At 42.5% G+C, this 12258-nt stretch overlaps 1 long non-coding RNA gene across 1 annotated transcript in view; it reads left to right on the plus strand.

Annotated features, from left to right (window-relative positions):
- Positions 1-1868: 1868 nt before the first annotated feature.
- The window catches only part of LOC131507809 (uncharacterized), a 65166-nt gene continuing 54776 nt past the window's right edge, over positions 1869-12258 (plus strand). The window contains exon 1 of the long non-coding RNA XR_009259720.1: positions 1869-3465. This is a non-coding gene — a long non-coding RNA (uncharacterized LOC131507809). The remainder of the gene's footprint in view (positions 3466-12258) is intronic.

The following is a 12258-nucleotide window of genomic DNA, read 5'->3' on the forward strand; positions in this document are numbered from 1 at the left end:
AGACAGAGTGTGAGAGGGGGAGGAGCAGAGAGAGGGGGAGGAGCAGAGAGAGAGGGAGGCACAGCATCCCGAAGCAGGCTCCAGGCTCTAGGCTCTGAGCTGTCAGCACAGCTGATGTAGGGCTCAAACTCACAAACCACGAGATCAGGACCTGAGCTGAAGTCGGAGGCTCAACCCACTGAGCCACCCAGGTGCCCCACAGTGGGTTGGCTTCTGATGCAAACCAGAGTGGCCAGGCAACTCTCTCTAGAATTTGCTTTCGAATGGAGGGACATGGTAGCGAGAAATGTCTGAACCTGCTTCATCTAGAGTCCCGCACTCTGAAGAGACTTTCCTTTGGTTCCTGGAACTTTAAGACCCTGGTGCTGCCCAGCTTCCTTTCTTCATTGTGTATTTACTCATATCATATCTATATATATATAGACATATACATCACACACACACACACACACACACACACACACACACACACACTTTCCCCCCTTGTATTGGCCAATTGCTTTCTGTTGCTTGCAACCAAAGACGTTTAACTAATACATACCCTTTTCTAGCATCTTTCTGCCTTGTTTTTCCTACCTGTAAAATAAGAATGGTAACACTTGCTACTTATCCTCGGGAGGTTGTATAGATTAAAGGTGTATGTCAATAAAATGCTTTTAGATGCTTGGATGAAAGTTGCTGTTGAACTACAAAGTCTCCTACTCAACTTTAGCTGCACTTCCAAAGAGGGACTTTCTTTATATACCATAAAACAGCTTTTATCCCGAGAGGATGTGTCCCTCATTTTACTGTCTCTGTCAACAGTTCAAGGATTGCTCCCTACTTGCTGTGTTTCCAAAGCGACCATTGGAGATGAAAGCCCAGCTTTATTTAGCGTGAGAGGTGGCTGTATGCTACAGGGAGGAAATGTGTTCATTGTTGCTATTATGAATTATTTAGTGATAAGGAAGGAAGGTGGCTCCAATTTTCAGGCTGTCACTTTGTTGGCTCTTTAGGATTAATATTCACATTCTTACAAGTTTAAAAAAAATGTAAAAACCCCACCAATTTTAGGACAGAAAGAGCTGCATCATCTTAGAGCATCTCACAATTGTGAAAATATGGACGATGATAAAAAAACCAGAATATCTTAGAGATTCTAAGATATTTTACGATTTTCAAAACACTTATACTTTCCCTTGGACTCATCTAGATTCTGGAGTATCTGGCATATGACAAACACACATAAGACTTCGGAGTTATTCGTTGCAAGTGAACAATTTTTATAATATGCCAACATGACAGTTGTTTATACTCAGAGAAAATTTGGAAATGCAGAAGGGTAGAAGGATAAAGCAAAATGTATCAATATTTCAGTGGGTTTACTGCCCTAAAGCAACCAGTCTTTAAATTTTCATGTGTCCTATTTTCCTTTTTTGTCACAATTATTTTGTAATTATTTCATATTAGTTGATACAATTTTGTATTCTGTGGCTTTCCCCCCTTTTCTATTACATTGTGACTCTATCAGTTATCTACTGCTATCCCAAGACTCAGCAGATTAAAATAAGACCCATTTATGACTGCTAATGAGTCCAGGGGTTTGCCGGAAGGTTCTTCCGTTCTGGTCTCCTCTGGGCTTGCTCATGGGTCTGCCATCAGGTGATAGTGGCAGGGTAATCTAACTTCTTTGGGGGTTCACAGCTACTCTACATTTGGTCTGTTATCCTCTAGGAGGCCATTTGGGGCTTGGATGTGTGGTGGTAGTAAGATTCTGAGAGAGAGAGAGAGAGAGAGAGAGAGAGAGAGAGAGGAAACGTGACAGTGCAGTGCTGCTATTAGCAGTTACTGCTAATATACAATCACAAGGGCTGTAGGGATAGCCCGCATGCCTCCATGGGATCCCTCCTCATCTGCAATGGTCAGAGATGGGGGGGGTGGTGAAGAACTGTCTAGAGTTTGCAGTCAGTCCCCCAGAATAACAGAAGCACACTTCTATATCACTTCATAGACTTTTTAATGACTTTATAGTGTTACCTTGAGTGGCACCATCACAGACAATTTAAACATTTCCATAGTTTAAGACATTTTGGATTCTCCATTTTGTTTTCTGGGATACAACACACAGTTTTGTGGGGAGAAAACCTTTCTATTTGAGCTTACTAATAAAATCTTAGTATAGAATCACAGAAATTAAAAGTTTATAAAAATTTTGAGGGGAGCCTGAGTGGCTCAGTCAGTTGAGTGTCCACCTCTCGATTTTGGTTCGGGTCATGATCCCAGCATTGTGGGATCGAGCCCCACCTTGAGCTCCATGCTGAGTGTGGAGCCTGCTCGGGGTTCTCTCTCTCTCCCTCTACCCCTCTCCCCCGGACTTGTACGCTCTCTCTCTGACATAAAAAAAATAAATAAGGGGCACCTGGGTGGCTCAGTCAGTTGAGCGTCCGACTTTGGCTCAGGTCATGATCTCACGGCTCATGAGTTCGAGCCCCGCATTGGGCTCTGAGCCTGGAGCCTGCTTCACATTTTGGGTCTCTCTCCCTCTCTGCCCCTCTCCTGCTCATGCTCTCTCTCTCTCTCTCTGTCTCTCAAAAATAAAAATAAACATTAAAAAATTTTTAAAAGTTTATAAATATTTTTGTTTTTCCTTCATTATGTCAAAGCATTTTGTGAGGTGCTCACGCCCATTTCAGCCCAGGTCAGTGGTACAAGTGTGCTCATTTCACTGCCCGGCAATACTGAATACTTAAAAAAAAAATCTCTGCTGAAACAAAATAAGGAAACTCTCCACCCCCAGCATTTCGTTGATATAATTGGCATTCATTTAATTGCTAGTAAAGGAAGAGAGGGAGAGACCTAGAGAGAGAGAGAAATAGAGATGTTTATATACTCACCCAAGTCTAGGAAACGCCCTGTCATGTTCCTATCTTCATTATTCACAGTGAGCACGCTCTGGCGATTCCCACAGGAAAGTAACATGTGCAATTTTCTTGTGGCGTCAGAGTGTTTTCCCGATTACTTGGATCACAGAACACACTCCTTTTTTTTGCATCGCATCAAGTTTTGCGTGGCATCAGCGCCTGGGAACTACCGTTTTGAGGGGTACATTCCTGGGGAAGTGTTGTCTTGATAAACTGCGGTAGTTTTTCTTCCTGGGGGGGGGATTTCAGAGACCACGGAAAGGCGGAGCTTCTGGTGGCTCCTGCAAACACACTCGACTCCATGAAAGAGGAACGAAACCCGTCAACGAAGATGTACTACTTCTCTTTCATCCAGCCTGTTCACTTTGCAGTGAGAACCTCAAGAGCTCTCCCAGGCTTCGTTTTAAGGGATGCATTCTTTGCTGCGAATAGCAGGCTGGCGATTCTCTCCTCTCCTCTTCGCGGCTCTACAGCCGGAGGTAGCTGACGGTGGTGCAGAGTCGAGGGGGCTGGCCGTGTGCTGGGACTTTGCTGCTGCAGGCGTGCTCTGCGGATGAACAGCTTGGTAAGGACGCAGGGTCTCGGGCCCCACTCGGCCCTCCTGAGTCAGAGCCTGTGTTTGAATTAGGTGTCCCAGGGATTGTGTGCAAACGAGAGAGCTAGATGCACTGAACCAGGAGGCACCCGGCTAATATAAAGAGACTCGGCCTCAGCCCAATTTACAGGGCAGTGACTGTATTGTGTGAGGTCCCTCACTCTAATCAGAGCATGACACAGGCACTGCATTCAGGAATCGTACGCATTTGCAACACAGGGTCATTTCTTTTTTTTAAAAAATTTTTTTTCCAACGTGTTTTATTTATTTTTGGGACAGAGAGAGACAGAGCATGAACGGGGGAGGGGCAGAGAGAGAGGGAGACAGAATCGGAAACAGGCTCCAGGCTCCGAGCCATCAGCCCAGAGCCTGACGCGGGGCTCGAACTCACTGACCGCGAGATCGTGACCTGGCTGAAGTCGGACGCTTAACCGACTGCGCCACCCAGGCGCCCCCACAGGGTCATTTCTTAACAGCTTCTGGGCTATTAGCCTGAGGATGGCAGGAGGTGGAAGCCGGTCAGGGTTATAAACTACCAACCAATGGCTTTAAATGGAATTCTCTTCCAGCGTCCTACCCAGAAGTAGTTAAAAGCACGGGTCAGAAGGAGACTTCCTTGTTCTGCCAGTAACTAGCTGTGTGACTTTGGACAAGTTACTACAACTTTCTGTGCCATAATTTACCATCCGTAAAGGGAGAATGAGGATAATTCCTGCTTCTTAGACCCAGGGTTGGCTGCAAAATTTGTAAGACCTAGCACTAATTGAAAATGTTGGGCCCCTTGTTCAAAAGTTATTGAGGATTTCAAGATGGCCCCTCTGGGCACAGGGACCTAGGCAATATGAGGCTGTCCTTCCTCAAGTTGTTAGCATAATTGCTGTGCCTAGGACATGGTAAGAATTCAGGGAATTCCAGTATTAATAAGGCTTTGAGAAACATACATTACTTATCTTATTTTATAAAGGAAAGGACTGAGACTCTGGAAAGTAAAACAACTTACCCAACAAGGTCAGACAGCCCGGTGGCTGAGCCAAGTTTCACCCTAGGTCTGCTTCCAGTGTGAATGGGGACGAATCCTTGGCAGGTGAGTAGGAAAGAACCTGTCCTTGCCCCGCCAGAGGGGAAGAGCGCCTGGGGTCCAGGAATCCACCCGCTGCCCTTCAGTGTCGAGAGGACAGCAGAGAGTTGCAGATCTTCCCTCTTTGGCAACTGGGGACAATTACTAAGTCAAAGGCAGGACTGAGAGCCTTTGATTCAACGTGGGCTGTTTATGAGATCCCAGCTGGACTTTAGCTTATGTTGATCAGAAACTGAAGGCTGAGCACCGTTTCTCTGACTCCATCCTAAGTGGAGAACCGTGTTCTTTCCCCCCGCCCCACCCATCAGGCGGGAATCTTTCCTTTCTTTGGGCTGCGATGTTTCCTGGCCTCCAAAAAGTGAAGAATAATCTGAAAAACTCTCTTCAGAAAACTGGCTGATTAGCCTGGTCAAGAAATAATTGCACGTCCAACCAGAAGCCCTAGAGAAGGCCATTTACAGTAAGACCACACGCAGGGCATGTCTAGCACAATTCCTTCTCACGTGGAGGGAGTGCACTCAACAAACACACCTCGATCCTTCGCTCTGGTCCCAAAAATGTGATAGGCAATTTCCATATGAGCTCTTTTAATTCTCCTGATAGGACTGAGGGGCAGGCACAACTATTCCCACTTTGCAGATGAGGAAACAGAGGTTAGAGAGTATGGGCACATGCCTTAGTCCCACAGGCTAGAAAGGGGGGAAGCCCAGTTTGCATGTGGGTATCTCTGGCCAGACCAAACCATACGATACCGTTCCATACCACACGTAAACTTTTAAGCACTGTGCAGTGAGCTTTTACAATTGGGATGGTTAATTTTATGTGTCCTCTTGACTGGACTATGGAGCCCAGTTTGATCAAACGTTGGTCTCGATGTTTCTGGGAGGGTGGATTGAATGCCACAAAACAAGACTTGTTATTTCTTCTGGAGAGTCCATTTTTCTGCACACTGTTAGTTCTGGAACTATTCTACAGCTGGAGACTGACCAGGGCTGGTTGCTGCTGTGGTAAAGGCTCTTGCTTGTGGGAGGTAGCTAGTGGTCCCTGCCTCCTTCTGTGGCTCCTAACTTCTCTCAAGGTCTCTGGTGTGGCAGACTCATAAATAAGTCATCTGGCAAAGGGGAACTGTGGTTTGCAGAGTCCTAGTCCTCACTTTCCCAAGAGGAGAATATAAAAGGGTCTGTTTGGAGCCTAGAAACAATGGCATAAACACAAGCAGATCCAGCCTTCTGATCTCTAGGAGGCACTTTTTCATAGGGGAGGTTAAGAGTTCTGGCCTTAAAATAATCCAAAGTTGCCAGGGTTCAAATCTTGACTTTTCCAGCTACTTCAAGATCTTTGACTTTGAGTAAGACCTTTAAACTCTCTGCTTCACTCCCCCCCTCTATGTAATGGGAATAATCATGATATCCAGTAGAAGGATACTGTGATAATAACTGTAAGATAAACATCCTCACTTTCTCCATAAAATCTTTGTTCAAGTGTCCTCTTCTCAGTGGGGACTTTCCTGATCACTATTTCAAATCGCACCCCCCCCCCCTCCTTTTACCCCTGGACTCACCACTCATTATTCCCCTCACATGATTTATCTTTCTCTAACTTCTATCTTCAAACTTAACGATGAATGTTTTTGTTTATTGTCTATCTCCCTAATTGGAATACGAGCTCCATGAGAGCTCAACATATTTTTAATGTTTTTTTATTTTTCGAGAGGCAGAGCATGAGCAGGGGAGGGGCAGAGACAGAGGGAGACACAGAATCTGAAGCGGGTTCCAGGCTCCGAGCTGTTAGCACAGAGCCCCAGGAGGGGCTCATACTCATGAACTGTGATTTCATGACCTGAACCAAAGTTGAACCCTTAACCAACTGAGCCACATAGGCACTTCAAGAGCTGAACATTTGTTCCGACTTGTTGTCTAGTACACAATTGCTATTCAGTAAATATTTATTGCATGAATGAAAAACCTTGTGTAGCAAATAGCATGCGTGAAGATATGTTAGCAACCACTAATAAGATGAAAATGAGTTTATTAGTGTTTTGGCCTTCCATAAACACACTGCCACACCTGGACCAAACTCGGTTCCATATAATGAGATGTTAACCCACTTTGAAAGTTTCTCAAGAGAACTAACTGAACAAATCCCAGGACCTCACTAATAGCTTGAGAATTTTAGTTTTGGGACATGTATTAGGACATCTCTCAAAACTGGCCAGTGGGTTTTTACTCCACGGATGTGACTGAGGTGAAACATCCTTCTTGGCCCACTTCTACTTTTAGTTATGATATAAAAAGAACCAGAACCAGAGCTTCCATGCCTGGAGCATGCCAGAAAGACACTAGGAATATGCTAACAATTCCAGAGGAAACTTCTCCATTTGCCTTCTCACAACGGTCAGGTAGCAGATTAAAATCTTAGCATTCCAGAGAGAAATTGAAGTAGCTTATTATGTGGTACGTTGAAGAAAAATGCTACCAACTGACAGTTCTGCCTACCTTGATGAACAAAAGTGATTTTTTATTAGCTTAAAGAGGAAACCAACCACTTCCCTACCTTGTATCGAGTGTGTGTATTTATTCTCTTGGTGTGGCCAGTATGGTACATGTAGGCTAGATGGTCAAGGTTAAATACACCCTGGTAGTAGGGAACATATTGGCATTCCCTAGTGCCAACCACCTGGGTTGGCTCTCTAGTGAGGAACTAAGAAAGGGGTGGGTGGCTTGCATGGACAGTGGGTTGGCTCTTGTTTTTCATTCTTAACTTGAAGCACTTGAAGCATCCAGGTAACTATGAGGTCGCTCTCAAGTAATGGGAGTTGAAGACAGGCTTTGTCACCTGGGGGCAGGTGGATGCTACTAGTAAATTGGTAGCTCATGCTGATTGAACACCCACTGTATGCCCGACACCCTGGTCAGTGAGTGGTGTCATCCACTTTCACAGCAACTCCCAAAGATCAGTAGGTGCTACATTCATCCTGATTTTGCAGATTAGAACATGGAGGCTCAGAAGAATTAAATGACTTTCCCAAGCTCACACATCTAGTAAGTAGATGTAATGGGATTTGAATCTTGTGATTTTTACCCCCAAACCATACTCTTAGCAGTTTCTAAACAACCCAGAGTCTGTCTGCCTGTCTGTCTGTCTGTACTTATTTATTTTTTATTTTAGGGACAGAGAGTGTGCACTAGTGACTAGTGGGGGGAGGGGCAGAGGGAGAGAAAGAGAGAGAGAGAGAATCCCAAGCAGGCTCTACACTCAGCGAGGAGCCCGACACAGGGCTCAATCCCATGACCCTGGGATCATGACCTGAGCAGAAATCAAGAGTCAGACACTTAGCTGACTGAGCCACCCAACTGGAGTATTTAGAATCTGTATCTTGCTGATGCTAGCTTTTTTTGGTAAAGGCTTTCAAAAGGAACACTGGAGTCCTGCCTCACATGTACAAACAGAGGAAATGGGTCCTTGGTCCTTCCCTGAGTCACAGCATGAAAGGAGAACAATACCCCTTGAAGTTGGTGCAGAGATGACAGGGTAACTGGTGATCTCTTCCTGAAGGAAGCAACCCATGGGAAAGTTACTTAAATTCTCAGTTCCCCTCTTTTCTCATCAGTGAAACATAATAATAGTACCCAACTCATGGGGATGTTGCAACACCTAAGTGAGATAATACATGTAAATAACTTAGCACAATGCCTAGATTTTGGTAAGTCCTTACTAAACTCTTACATGTTACCAGGGAAGTGAGGGGCATCTTCTTTTGCATAAGTTACTTCCCTTTCAGTGAGGCTTCAATCTTTAAGATGTCAAAAACATCTTAGACAACCTCCTACAATCACATTTCCCAAGATGTGTTTGTTCCTTATATTCTGGGGCCAAATGCTCAGCTTGGAACAAATTCTAGGATTCACTGTGTTTTGGAAATACATTTTATTTTATTTTATTTTATTTTATTTTGTTTTGTTTTGTTTTGTTTTGTTTTGTTTTATTTTATTTTATTTCATTTCATTTCATTTTTTATATTAAATATAATTTATTGTCAAATTTGTTTCCATACAACACCCAGTGCTCATCCCAATAGGTGCCCTCCTCAAGGTCCATCACCCACTCTCTTCCTTTTTGAAAATTAGATGCTCTGAGAGTTTTGCAATAAAAACTGTGTTAAACTTGGTTTCACACAGCATCTTCTGAATGCCTTTTTAAAATAAATAACTAAAAAGTATTAAGACTATTTTTTAGAGCAGTTTCAGGTTCACGGCACAATTAAGAAGGAGGCACAGAAATCTCTTATATAGCCCTGTATCACACGTGCATAACCTCCCCCATAATCAACAGCCCCTGTTAGAGTAGTGCATTTGTTATAGATGATGGATCTACATTAACACATTATAAATACCCTAAGTCCATTAGTTTACCTTTGGGTTCACTCTAGGTGTTGTATATTCTATGGGTGTGGAATAAATGTGTAATGACATGTATCCACCATTATAGTATAATAGCGGAGTATTTTTGCTCTTCTAAAAATCCTCTGTGCTCTACTATTCCTCCCTCTTCCCCACGCCCCTCCCCTACAATCACTGGAAACCAATGATTTTTTTTTTTTTTTTACTGTCTCCATAGTTTGCCTTTGTCAGAATGTCATATAGTGGAAATCATACAGTCTGTAGGGTGTTCAAATTGGCTTCTTTCCCTTAATAGCTTATTTATTTTTAGTGCTGAATAGCATTCCACTGTCTGGATGTACCAGAGTTTATTTATCCATTTGCCTACTGAAGGACATCCTGGTTCTTCCACATTTTGGTCATTATGACATCTGAGCGCAGGTTTTTGTTTGGACCTAAGTTTTCAACCCCTTTGGGTAAATACCAAGAACTGTCATTGCTTATGTCATTGTCTCATAAGAGTATGTTTTGTTTTATAAGAAAATACCAAACTCTGTTCCAAACTGACTCTTCCATCTTGCATTTCCAACAGCAACGAATGATATTTCCTGTTGTTCCACATCCTCACCAGCATTTGGTATTGTCACTGTTTGGGATTTTGGCTATATCTCATTGTTGTTTTAATTTTCACTTCCCTGGTGACATATGATGTGAATCATTTTTTCATATGCTTATTTGCCATCTGTATATCTTTTTTAATGGGGTGTCTAAGGTCTTTGTTCCATTTTCAGTTGGGTTGTTTGTTTTCTCATTGTTGAGTTTATGAGTTCTTGGTATATTTTGGATAATGGTCCTTTATCAGATGTGTCTTTTCCAAGTATTTTCTCCCACTCTGCAGCTTGTCTTCTCATCCTTTCGATATTGTCTTTCCCAGAGCAGAATTTTTCAATTATAATGAGGTTCAGCTTACGATGATTTCTTTCATGGATTATGCATTTGGTGTTGTATCTACAAAGGTCTCACCACACCCAATGTCATCTAGATTTTCTTCTATGTTGCCTTCTAGGAGTTTTAGAGTTTTGTGTTTTACATTTAGGTCTATGATCCATCTTGAGTTAATTATTGTGAAAGGTGTAAGATCTGTGGTTAATTTTATTTTTTACATGTGGTTGTCTTGGTATTCTAGCACCATTGTTGAAAATCCGATCTCTGTTTCACTGTATTGAATTCACTCTTTTGTCAAAAATCCATAGACTATATTTAGAGGGTCTATTTCTGGGCTTTCAAGTTTGTCCTATTGATCTATTATCATGCTGTCTGGATTACTATAGTTTTATATTAACTCCTCAAGTTCTGTGGTATTAGTCCCCCAACTTTGTTCTTCTGCTTCAATACTGTATCAGCTATTCTGAAGCTTTTCCTTCTCCATATAACTTAATTTTTTTTTTAACATTTTTATTTATTTTTGAGAGACAGAGACAGAGCATGAGTGTGGGAGGGGCAGAGAGAGAGGGAGACACAGAATCTGAAGCAGGCTCCAGGCTCCGAGCTGTCAGCACAGAGCCTGACGTGGGGCTTGAACCCACAAACTGTGAGACCATGACCTGAGCTGATGTTGGACACTCAATCTACTGAGCCACCCAGGCGCCCCCTCCCCCCATATAACTGTAGAATCAGTTTATTGATACCCACAAAATAACTTGCTGGAATTATAATTTCCAAATGCTTTTGATATAGAAGTTATTTTTTTCACTTAGTAGTTATGACACTCTTTGGAATACACTTTGGAAATGGCATTGTGTATAATTTTCTCACTCTTTGTGCATCTCATGTAATTTCCCAATTCTTTGTCTATGACCGTCTTCTGTTAATTTTCAAGTTTCTTGCTCATACTGTATATGACTCTTAATATCCACCATAGCACTGGACACATAATAAGTACTTAGCAAAACAAACATTGCTCAACCAATTCACTGGGTTCTGTATTCTATCTCACGGAAAGAGCCCTCAGCTCAGCCTTGTATGAAATGAGCTCACCTTCAGGCAAGCAATGTGATGTTATGAAGGCAACAGTGGATCAAAAATCTCTGTGGGTTACTTTCCTTGTATAACTTGGTGTCTCAAGTTAAAGAGCACCTGCATTATTTTCTACATTCTTTATAATAATGAATTAGGGGCATTAAAGTTGGTTACGTTTCATGATATAAATATGGCAAAATAGAAAGGAGAGGATATAACCTTGTTGAAATAAAAGAAGACTAACCATATGAGAAAAACAAAGGCTGTTTATTCAGAGCCTGCTATAGAATGGGAATCAGCCCATTGAGTTTGGCAGAGTCAAAAGCAGGCAAAGTGAAAAGCTTTAGTGTAGAAAACAGAGAAGGCTTCAGGTATGTCCTGATTGGAGGGTGTTGGTCGGCATGGGGAAACTGTAGAGGGGTAACTAGAAGTGGAATATCCTATGTGATTGGTTGGGGTACATATTTGACTTTTTCTGGTTGATCCTAAATTGGAAACAGGTGCAAAGATTACTTAATCTGTGAGTTATTTATCAAATACTGGCCACTTGGGGTTGATTGTTAATAGTTTGGCTTCCTAGAGTATTACTAGAGATAGTAGTCTGACTTCCTATAAGTGTGACTTACAGCAGGCTGCCCTCCTGGGCTGGTCACTGTAGATAAGAATTTAGTTTCCTGGGCTAGTCATGGCAGGTTTGGGGTCAGAGTTCTGTTTTTATGTATGGTCTGGCTATTGTCTGTTTATATATTTAGTCTTTTATCCTCATTAACTACTTGTGTAAAATTCTCAATTCAACTGCACTCAAAAGTTTTCCAAGTCAAGAGAGTATGCCCAGAATTATGATTTGTGTTTTTAATAAAGATAACAACAGATGGAACTATAGATATTTCCAGATTTATTTTCTGGTGGTTCATAAGTATTAGAAATCACTTGTGAGATGATAGCATTTTCTTTTCTTGTTTGTTTATTTTTTTAAAGTTTATTCTGAGAGAGAGAAAGAGAGAGAGAGAGAGAGAGAGAGAATCCTAAGCAGGCTCCAAAATGTCAGCTCAGAGCCCAATGCAGGACTTGATCTAATGAGCTATGACGTCATGACCTGAGCTGAAATCAAGAGTCAGATACTTGAGGCACCTGGGTGGCTCAGTTGGTTCAGCATCTGACTTTAGCTCAGGTCATGATCTCACAGTTGGTGAGTTTGAGCCCTGAGTCGGGGTCTGTGCTGACAGCTCAGAGCCTGGAGTCTGCTTTGGATTCTGTGTCTCCCTGTCTCTCTGCCCTTCTCCCACT

The sequence above is a fragment of the Neofelis nebulosa genome, chromosome 3 (assembly GCF_028018385.1).
Source record: "Neofelis nebulosa isolate mNeoNeb1 chromosome 3, mNeoNeb1.pri, whole genome shotgun sequence".
NCBI classification, from domain to species: Eukaryota; Metazoa; Chordata; class Mammalia; order Carnivora; family Felidae; genus Neofelis; species Neofelis nebulosa.